The 10,577-nt window shown below is 47.5% G+C and overlaps 1 long non-coding RNA gene across 1 annotated transcript; it reads left to right on the top strand.

Moving 5' to 3' along the window:
* Nucleotides 1-1,253: 1,253 nt before the first annotated feature.
* On the top strand, nucleotides 1,254-4,523 carry LOC115801216 (uncharacterized). Its single transcript, XR_004021726.1, has 5 exons — nucleotides 1,254-1,376; nucleotides 1,471-1,788; nucleotides 1,874-1,964; nucleotides 3,736-3,796; nucleotides 3,915-4,523. It is a non-coding gene; the product is annotated as an uncharacterized LOC115801216 (long non-coding RNA).
* The last annotated feature ends 6,054 nt before the right edge of the window (nucleotides 4,524-10,577 follow it).

The raw sequence follows: 10,577 nt of genomic DNA, 5'->3' as shown, positions 1-10,577 counted from the left end.
ACACACACACACACACACACACACACACACACACACACACCATACTGACCTCTTGCTTTCCTGTTGTGAGGTAGAGAAAAGGTGATTGCTCTGCCATTGGTGTATTTTATGCTGCAGGGAATTTCTTTTCTGAGCATAACAACAGACACTGTAATTCACTGTAATAGGATCCCACGCCTGTAAAATAAAGGTGAATGATTTTTTTTTATGTCAGTTGGACTGAAGGCTAATGTAACTCATAACACATAATTTCCTAATTAAAGAATCGTTATGAGGTCTATCTAATGGTGTCTACTCTGAACATAGAAAGTTTTCAACTGTTTTTAACCTTTTCTTACCTTACTTTCAACCTGCAGTAGAGCAGAGTATGCTATAATATCTCATTTTCCACAACAAGGCCACAAAGAGGGAAATAATGCTTGCCCGCATTACACTGCTGGTCAGTATATTTTCCTTCATCAACTATTGCCTCACGGTAGTTAATTACCAGCTAAACCTTTTGTGCTAAACCTGTTTTTAATATTTGTTTTTGTTTTTATTTGTTTTTCTTTTACAAATGCTTTACCAAAAAATAAATAAATAAAAAAAACAATGTTTCCTCAAAGCAAGAAGGTCCTTGGTTCAAATCCAGCCTGGGGGCTTTGTGTGGAGTTTGTGTCTGTGTGGGCTCTCTTCAAGTACTCTGGCTTCCTCCCACAGTCTGAAGACATGCATGGGTTTGCCTGTGGGAGTGAATGTCAGTGTGAATGGTTGTCACAGATTGGTGTACCCTGCCTCCCACGATACACCAGTCATGAGACAGAACAAGTACAATAATTGTTAGTTGGATCACAAACTGAGCAACATAAGAAGGTCATTCACAGTGCCAGTTTTTTTTTTAAGGACAATGAGTTTGCAACTTGTTGCACTGCTGTGACGTGTCACCTGTCAGTCTGAGTCTGGTGAGTAAAGTGTGATTAAACTTTGCACATGTGGTTTTGCTGCAGTTATATTACAGTGTTCATTATTTGTAAGATAATTGTATTCCCAGTTCATTTTCTTGAAGAGCCATGTTTGTGTGAAGTGTGGCAATTTTATTGTTAACCTGAAACACTGTGTACATGACTCACATGTAAATTATAATTTCAAGAAAAGGCGAATCTCTCTCATACACACACACACACACACACACACACACACACACACACACACACACACTAGTTCTGATCTTAGCAAAACAGCAACTAACCACTTCCTTTTTTCTGTGGCTCCTCCTCAGATACACAGAGAGCTGACTGAAGCTCAGGTCTGTTTCTCTCTAACTGTCATGATGTTTGGGCTAAATCATACAGCGCTTTTCTTCATCCAGGCTTTAGTGATGTGGTATGCCTTTGCAGGTAAAGAGCACATTTGTGTTTGTGAGTCATCATTTTACTCTGATTAAATATGAATATAATTTTATATTGACTGATTGTTTCCTTTAAACTTTAGGTATTCCTAAAGAAGACCACAGAGTTATGTTGCTGTCCAGAGGACACTCAGTGATGTTGACTTGCAACAGATCTACAAAAAATGCATCACTAATCACCTAGACCAAAGGCAGATCTGTTTTTAAATATTCCATTTCAAATAATCGCACCATTTCAAATTTCTCATATCACAGACTGAAAATAAATCACGAGTTACCTTCAAAGCTGATTATTTTTAGTGCTCAGCCTGAAGATGAAGGACTTTATAGATGTAACATAACTGACAGAAGTGGCCTAAACAGCATTATATGGAACTTAACTGTGTCTAAAAACCATACAGGTAGGTGGGACAAAAAAGCAGAGCTAAACACTTCTTCTAAAGGTAAATAAGCAATTTAAATTAATCCACTGCTGATTTTCTACAGAATCCTTTTCATTAAAGGATTTTCTCTACATACTCCCACCTGCAATTGGAATCGCTCTATGTTGCATCACACTATATGTCTTCCTCTGCAGGTGAGTAAAACCTTTAAACTTCATAATGAATGCATGAATGTCACTATTTTCTATCCTGGTGTAGAATCATTATTAGTACTCCTAAGACTGATTTGATTATAAAGCTCAAACATCATTTTTTTTATTGTGTCTGCCTGTAAAATGTTACTTTACCCCAAATTACAAATGCTTATTTTATGTTGACAGTGCAGTTTAATCCTGTTTATCCGCATGTCCAAGTTTTGAAACATCTGAAAGTTCTGAAATTATTTGTGGGGCTCATATCATGATGTTCAAGGTCTAGAAGATTGAAATGGTCAAATGTATAAGGTAATGGTAACACACCTGCTGCTGTGCAGGTAAAGCAGATTCATTAAGTCAAAGTGAACCAACTCAGTTCAATTCAGTTAAATAACAAAGTCACGATGTTAGCGGTCACAGGCTGAATGCTCAAACCAGAATGCAGCTGTAAAGCTCTCACTGCATTGAGTCTCTTTGTATTCCTGAATAACTTTTCATCTCATGTTAAAAATGCATTGTTTTATTTTTAGAAAATAATCAAAGGTTTGCGAACTCCTACACTATGAACCTCGAGGTTTTTTTTAAAATAAAGAAAAGAAGTTAATTACATAGTTTGTACACTATTTCTGTAAACACCACAAACTTATGATAGACATCAGTAGTGAAGTGGTTGAAGGTGTTTACAGTCAAAGTTATTATTGACTCTGGGGCCATTTCCTTCGTGGTAACCCTACAGTACACCAACTGGGATGGTTCTATTACTATATCTGGAAGAGTATACGAGCTGGTTAATTTCAAAGACTGAGTCTAGTCTGTTTAGGCTGATCGTACTCAACCCACTCCTGGCCATCAAATTTTTAAAATAACAGAGAACAAGCCTTGAGTCTCAGAGCTTATACAGTATCTCACTTTGTGGAAAATAAACCTCAGGGAAATGTTGGGTCCTTGCATTCATATTAATTTGAGATGTACAACATACTGAGATGCACTCCCCAAATACCTGATATTTACTGCTGTAAATCAAAGTTTGGTAAATATGGTAACCAGTCCAACAAATCACGAGGAGACGAAACAGGGTTCAGGCAACAGGAAGGACAACAATGCTGGAACACTGAAGGCATGACAAAGATGATCTGCTAGAAGACGACAAGAACTCACGGTTTAAAATGCACAGAGGAGGGGAGAGACAGAGGCAGGCATGGAGCACATTATGAGCAATGTCTATCAGGCTTTCATTGCATTAAATATGCTGCATTATTTAAATACTGTAACACAAAACTGTTCAGTTTAATCAGAAAAAACAATAAATCAGTGTACTGAACAATGATTATAGTGTTTGGTGGCGCAGTTTTGACACAGTAGACAAAGCACCTGAAATACTGATCCAGGCTGTACATCTTGTACTTGTAGAAACCTGAATGTGTGTAACTTCAGAGCTGCTGCATAAACAGAGAGAGGCTGGGAATGGATTGGGATGTGAATGCAAAGATGTAACTGCTATGCTAAAGTAATCAAAAAATGAAGATTTGAATTTGAATTAGTTCTAAATATGTTTTAATTCAGACCTCTGCTTTGTTGAAAAATGAAATACATCACAGCAATGATTATTTTCACTATCAGCAAACTGAACAGTGAAATGAAAGAACGGAAATTAAGATATTTTGTGTTTCTTATGGTCAAATCTGCAGTGTTTAGTAACACAGGTTCATATTCTAAGGTACATGAAGTACCTGGACAGTACTTGTTGTTGCTCACTTCTTTTACTTTGCAGAAAAGGTATAAAGAGGACACCCAATCAGGATCCAGTCCAAGAGCCCCCTCAGTCAGAAGAGGTCAGAAAAATGTTGTCATTGTTAACATTCTCATGTCTCTGCTTTATCCTGATTTTCTATCTTAGAGTCTCCACTGATTGTTATTTCCACTGTGTATGTGGGTGTTCCCCAACCACAGGAGGCCACTGCTCAATGGAAAAATAACAAGCGGAGGAGTCAGTATACAGAGAAGCTGAATTCAATCTATGATCACTTCTGAGCTGATGAGGCATCCACATATAAAGTCACACAGAGACAAGGACATTTGTCAGATTCAAAGGAGGGACTGCAAGGGAATGCTATTAGAGGGAAGACAACACAACTACTGCAGCCCCTTCAGCTCAGGCACACAGCTGTGAGCACAGCAGTTCCAACCACTCACAACTGATCCTGCTTAACAAGGAAGGGGAACATGAACTAAAGCTGTTGTTTCAGAGACAAGATGAACTGCAGGTCTACACCAAAGCCCAGTATCAGATAAATAACTATTACTTATCTTATACTATTATCTGAAACTGTGAGTCAGGCTCTTTTAGAGTCCGAGTGTAGAAGCAGAGCAAGAAATCGGCCTTCAAGGTTTGCTTAAGTATCTTTGAGGGTAGTTAGTTTGACTGAACTTTCTTTTGCACTATGAGCTCACAAAAGCATTTAAAATGTTCATGTTATTCGGGCGCCTGAGTGGCTTAGTGGTGAAGCCGGCGACCACATACATATGCCGCATTGCTGTGCGGGTTCGCGTCCCGGCCTGTCGCCAATTTTCCCACATGTCTTCCCCTGTATCTTTCCCCCATTTTCTGTCTCTCTCCACTGCTAGCAAAAGCTGCTGTGGCCAAAAATGCAAAAAAAAAAAAAAAAAAAAAAAAGTTCATGTTATTCAATAAAGTATTCACATATCAATCCAACAAAATTTACCCAGAGCTGTGTGTCACCTGGGGTTTTGTGAGAGAATAACGGGTGTTTTTATTGACATCATTTTCAACCTTTTAATTGACTCGGTGGAGGATATCCACTTAAAAAATGCTGCTTGGCTGCAATTGTAAGTAGAAGGAAGGTATACGACAAGTCTGATTATGTTTGCTGTTAAATGTACATGAAATCGGATGATTAAAATTTTCTTCTTCAATGCGACAATTCTCTAAGTCTTCATTATATGTTGTCAGTGGATTCTTGTTATTTAGTCCATCCTGATCCAGGTCATTTTATCGATGTCAGGATGTCTTGAAATGCTGGTTATTATATGCTGCATTTAGCATGTGCTCTATAGACATGCACTGAAAGCATCCTGCAGCATGTGGGTGTCACTTTTCAGTACTTGAGGTATTTTTATGCTGAAAATATCGTGCACTTTATGTTTCTGTTCATCAATTCATTGGAGAGTGAAACATTAAAACCACCTTCTATTTTAATATCATTTTTTTATTATTGAAATATTATATTTTAAATTGTCATGTGCTTAAACATCATGCACCCTTAAATGAATGCCTTTTTTTGCAAAAGACTGCTTTAATGCATATTTTCTCTGAGTTTATGCACAGATTTCATTTTGACATTTTGCATGGTTTCCATCAGTGTTAGTGCTGTAGATTACTACGTGTCATAACCTAGGGGGAGGGTCTGCGTGTGTGTGTGTCTGTATACATGTGTGTTTGTCCTGCGGGCCACAGCGGAGGTTCCGGTGTCTCCGCCTCCCTAGGGCGGAGATCACCACACCTGCTACGGATCAAGTCATCAGGCAGGGTCTTTTTAAGCTGCCAGCAGACCATCACTCTTCGCTGGATCATTGACTACTTCTCAGTTAGTACCGGCTCTCTGGTGTGACTCTCGCTTTCGTGGATGTATATTACTTACCTGCTCTTCGTGTTCGCTCCTTTTTCAGATCCCCGTGTCAGTTCCTGCTCGTCCTTTCGGAAACCCCGGCTTTTCGTCAACCCGCCGCTCCACGCCGTACCACAGCTGGCCCCTCACCACCTGGGAATTCCTTCAGCCTCTCGACCCGCTTCAGCCGCCTCCCCCCTCGCCTTCCTGGACCCCCTTGTCTTTGCACCTCTATCAATCACTGTAAATAAACTTGCACCTTGCTTTCATCAGCCACCGCTTGTGTGTCCTCTTCCTCCTCGAGTCCTGACAGAATGATCCAGCCAAAACCGGACACCGCGGACGCTGATCCGGTTCATCGGGCCCTGGCTATTCAAGAGGAAACCCTCCAGCGTCACGACCATATGCTCCGTCTGGTTTCCAGTCAGCTGGGCGCAGCCACCCAACAGCTCGCCGATCTCCGAGGTATGTTGGAATCCACCATGTCATCCGCTACGCCCCGTCACCAGGATTTATCCCCTCCGCCGACAGATCCGCCGGCTGGTTTGGCTTCCGCGACCGAGCCCGCCGTAGCGTTGGAGAAAGCCCTGCCCATCCCGGAGGTGTTCCGCGGTGAGTTAGGGAAATGTGGAGGTTTCCTCACCCAATGTTCCCTCGTTTTCCGGCAACAGAGAAATGCCTACGCTTCTGATTGTGCAAAGATTGGTTTTATGGTCAATCTGTTCCGCGGTAGAGCATTAGAGTGGGGGCACGCTGTGTTACGGGGAAACCCCGATCTGTCTTTCCCTGCGTTCTTGTCTCGATTTAAGGAGGTGTTTGATAAAGGCACCAGCCCTGAATCCGCATCCCAGAAGTTGCTCAGCCTGCGGCAGGGACAACAGAGCATGGCGGATTTCTCCGTGGATTTCCGGATCCTCGCGGAGGAGGCCGGCTGGGAGGAAAAGGCGCTCAGGGGAGTATTCCTGAACAATATTAATGATGATCTCAAGTATGAACTTGCCACTAGGGATTTGCCTCAGTCCTTGGAGGCCGTGATTTCATTGTGTATCCATGTAGATGACCGCCTGAGAGCACGACGGACTCCGAGGAACTACAACTCCCAGCATGCCCCTCGCCGGGCGGTTTCCGCGGACCGGAGGAGCCTCCTAGCGGACGACAGCTCGGCTACGGCGCCCCCTTGCGACGCGGAGGAGCAACCCATGCAACTCGGCCGCGCACGGCTGTCTCTCTCTGAGCGACGACGGAGATGGGAGGCGGGGGAGTGCATCTACTGTGGCAAAAAGGGCCACTACATCGCGTCATGCCCTGTTTGCCCAAAAGACCGCGCCCGTCAGTAATGGTGGGGATACTGGCGGGTCAAGCTAACGCATGCTCCTCCCTGCCCAGATTCACGCTTCAGACAAGGATAAATCTTCCATCAGGCAGTCACACAGGCTTGGCACTCCTCGATTCCGGAGCTGAGAAAAATCTCATGGACCGTGCCCTCGCCCAGCAGTGGGGTGTTCCTTCCACAGCGCTACCCACGCCTCTCCTGGTCTCCGCTCTGGACGGCGCCAAGCTTTCTGAAATCACTCACAAGACCCAACCGCTTTCTGTGACTCTGTCGGGTAATCACTCTGAACGGCTCTCCTTTTACCTGTTTGACTCTGCACAGACGCCCATCGTCCTCGGCTTTCCCTGGTTGCAACTGCACAATCCACAGATTAACTGGGCGAATCGCAGCATCTCGGGTTGGAGTGAGCGGTGCCACCAGCGCTGCCTCAGATCCGCAACTCCCTCTCTCCCTCGGTCCACCGATTTGGGGGAGGGGACCCCACCTGACCTGTCCGGCGTCCCCTCGATCTATCACGACCTCGCTGAAGTATTCAATAAGGACCGGGCTGTTTCCCTGCCTCCCCACCGGCCTTACGACTGCGCCATCGACCTCATCCCGGGGGCGCCCTACCCCTCCAGCCGCCTCTACAGCATCTCTCCGCAGGAACGAGATGCCATGGAAAAATATATCACCGAAGCTCGGGCGTCCGGTCTGATTCGACCCTCCACCTCTCCCATGGGCGCGGGGTTTTTCTTCGTGGCCAAGAAGGACAAGACCCTCCGGCCCTGTATTGACTACCGCGGTCTGAACGAAATCACTGTGCGCAACAAATATCCTTTGCCACTTCTCACCTCTGCCTTTGAGCTCCTGCAGGGGGCAGCCATCTTCACCAAACTGGATCTCCGGAACGCTTACCATCTCGTCCGGATCCGGCAGGGAGACGAGTGGAAGACTGCCTTCAACACTCACCTCGGCCACTTCGAGTATCTTGTCATGCCCTTCGGCCTAACCAACGCGCCAGCTGTGTTCCAGGCCCTCGTAAACGACATACTCCGGGACTTCATCAATCATTTTGTGTTTGTCTATCTCGATGATATTTTGATCTTCTCTTCCTCATTACAGGAGCATCAGGGACATGTGCGGCAGGTGTTGCAGCGGTTACTGGAGAATCGTCTGTTCGTGAAGGGGGAGAAGTGCGAGTTTCATGTGGAGTCCACGGCGTTCTTGGGATACATTATTGGTAAAGGGCAGATCAAGGCGGACCCAGTTAAGGTACAAGCGGTCCTGGATTGGCCCGAGCCAGCGGATCGGAAACAGCTGCAGCGTTTTCTGGGCTTCGCCAATTTCTACCGCCGCTTCATTAAAGATTACAGCTCCATCACCCATGCTCTGACCTCTCTCACCTCTCCCAAGATTCCTTTCAGATGGACCCCCCGCCGCTGCAGAGGCTTTCGCGCTCCTGAAGGGTCGGTTTGCCTCCGCACCCATCCTCATCCAACCTGACCTATCCAACTCATTCGTCGTGGAGGTGGACGCGTCCGACGTGGGGGTAGGGGCAGTGTTGTCCCAACAGTCCATGGGTAGCCTCCGACCCTGCGCCTTCTTCTCTCGCCGCCTCTCCCCGGCAGAACGGAATTACGACGTAGGGGACCGGGAGCTGCTGGCCATCAAACTAGCCTTGGAGGAATGGCGGCACTGGCTGGAGGGCGCGACGCATCCCTTCTTGGTCTGGACTGATCACAAGACCCTGGCCTATCTGCGAACCGCCAGACGTTTGAAACCCCGGCAGGCCAGGTGGGCCTTGTTTTTTACCCGATTTAACTTTACTATCTCTTATAGACCTGGGTCACGGAATGTCAAGCCCGACGCTCTGTCCCGACAGTTCAGCTCCACGGACTCCTCCTCGCAGCCAGAGTTTGTCTTGCCTCCCTCTTGCGTCATTGGAGCCATCACCTGGGAGATCGAATCCGCCATTCAGGCAGCTCTACGGACTGAACCAGATCCTGGGACGGGACCCCCCAACCGCCTTTATGTTCCCTCTCGAGTGCGAAGCCGCGTACTGCAATGGGGACACGCAGCCAAATTCACGTGCCATCCCGGGGCCAATCGCACTGTGGCCTTCCTCCAGCGTTATTTCTGGTGGCCTACATTGATTAAGGATACCCGTGAGTACGTGGCAGCATGCAGCATTTGTGCACAAAATAAACCTTCTCTGTCACCTCCATCAGGTCTCCTCCGGCCCTTACCCCCCCCTAAGCGACCATGGTCTCACATAGCTCTGGACTTCGTCACAGGACTTCCTCCCTCTGAAGGAAACACCGTGGTCCTGACCATTATCGACCGGTTTTCCAAGGCCACCCACTTCGTTGCGCTACCCAAGCTCCCCTCCGCCTTGGAGACGGCCCGGCTTCTCACCACCCACGTTTTTCGGCTCCATGGGATTCCTGAAGACATCGTGTCGGATCGGGGGCCCCAGTTCACATCTCAGGTCTGGAAGGAGTTCTGTACATCTCTCGGAGCCAAGGTGAGCCTCTCCTCTGGTTATCATCCCCAGACAAATGGGCAGACGGAACGGGCCAACCAGGAGTTGGAGGCAGCATTACGATGCGTGGCGTCCACCAATCAGGCCACCTGGAGTTCCCACTTGGCGTGGGTTGAGTATGCACATAACTCTCTCTCCTCCTCCGCCACAGGGGTGGCCCCCTTCGAGGCCTCCTTGGGTTTCCAACCGCCACTCCTCCCTGCCATCGAGGAGGATCTCACCATTCCCTCCGTCCAGCATCACCTTCGCCGCTGTCGCCGGCTATGGAGGTCCACCCGCGCAGCTCTGCTTCGGACGAAGGAGCAAAACAAACGCGTCGCTGATCGCCATCGGACCCCTGCGCCGGACTACCAACCAGGCCAAAAGGTATGGCTCTCCACGAAAAACGTTCCAGTCCGTGCCGAGTCTAGGAAACTGGCCCCCACCTTCCTGGGGCCCTTCGAGATCGACTCCATCGTTAACCCTGTGTCTGTCCGCCTCAAACTCCCTCGTACCATGCGCATCCATAACGTCTTCCATGTCTCCCAACTTAAGCCTGTTGCCACCAGTCCTTTGTGCCCTCCAGCTGCCTCACCTCCTCCTGCCCGTTTTCTCGATGGCCAGCGGATCTACACCGTCCGTCGCATTATGGACGCCCGCCGTCGGGGGCGGGGTTATCAGTTCTTGGTGGACTGGGAGGGCTACGGTCCCGAAGAGCGATCCTGGGTGTCCCGAGCTAACATTCTGGATGCGGCCATGGTGCGGGAGTTCCGGCGGCGCCATCCCGAGAAGTTTCGGTCGCCAGGAGGCTCCCGTTGAGGAGGGGGTACTGTCATAACCTAGGGGGAGGGTCTGCGTGTGTGTGTGTCTGTATACATGTGTGTTTGTCCTGCGGGCCACAGCGGAGGTTCCGGTGTCTCCGCCTCCCTAGGGCGGAGATCACCACACCTGCTACGGATCAAGTCATCAGGCAGGGTCTTTTTAAGCTGCCAGCAGACCATCACTCTTCGCTGGATCATTGACTACTTCTCAGTTAGTACCGGCTCTCTGGTGTGACTCTCGCTTTCGTGGATGTATATTACTTACCTGCTCTTCGTGTTCGCTCCTTTTTCAGATCCCCGTGTCAGTTCCTGCTCGTCCTTTCGGAAACC

Source organism: Archocentrus centrarchus, chromosome 21, assembly GCF_007364275.1.
Source record: "Archocentrus centrarchus isolate MPI-CPG fArcCen1 chromosome 21, fArcCen1, whole genome shotgun sequence".
NCBI lineage: Eukaryota > Metazoa > Chordata > Actinopteri > Cichliformes > Cichlidae > Archocentrus > Archocentrus centrarchus.
The sequence above is the reverse complement of the archived record's forward strand: the minus strand, read 5'-3'. Positions and strand labels throughout refer to the sequence as shown.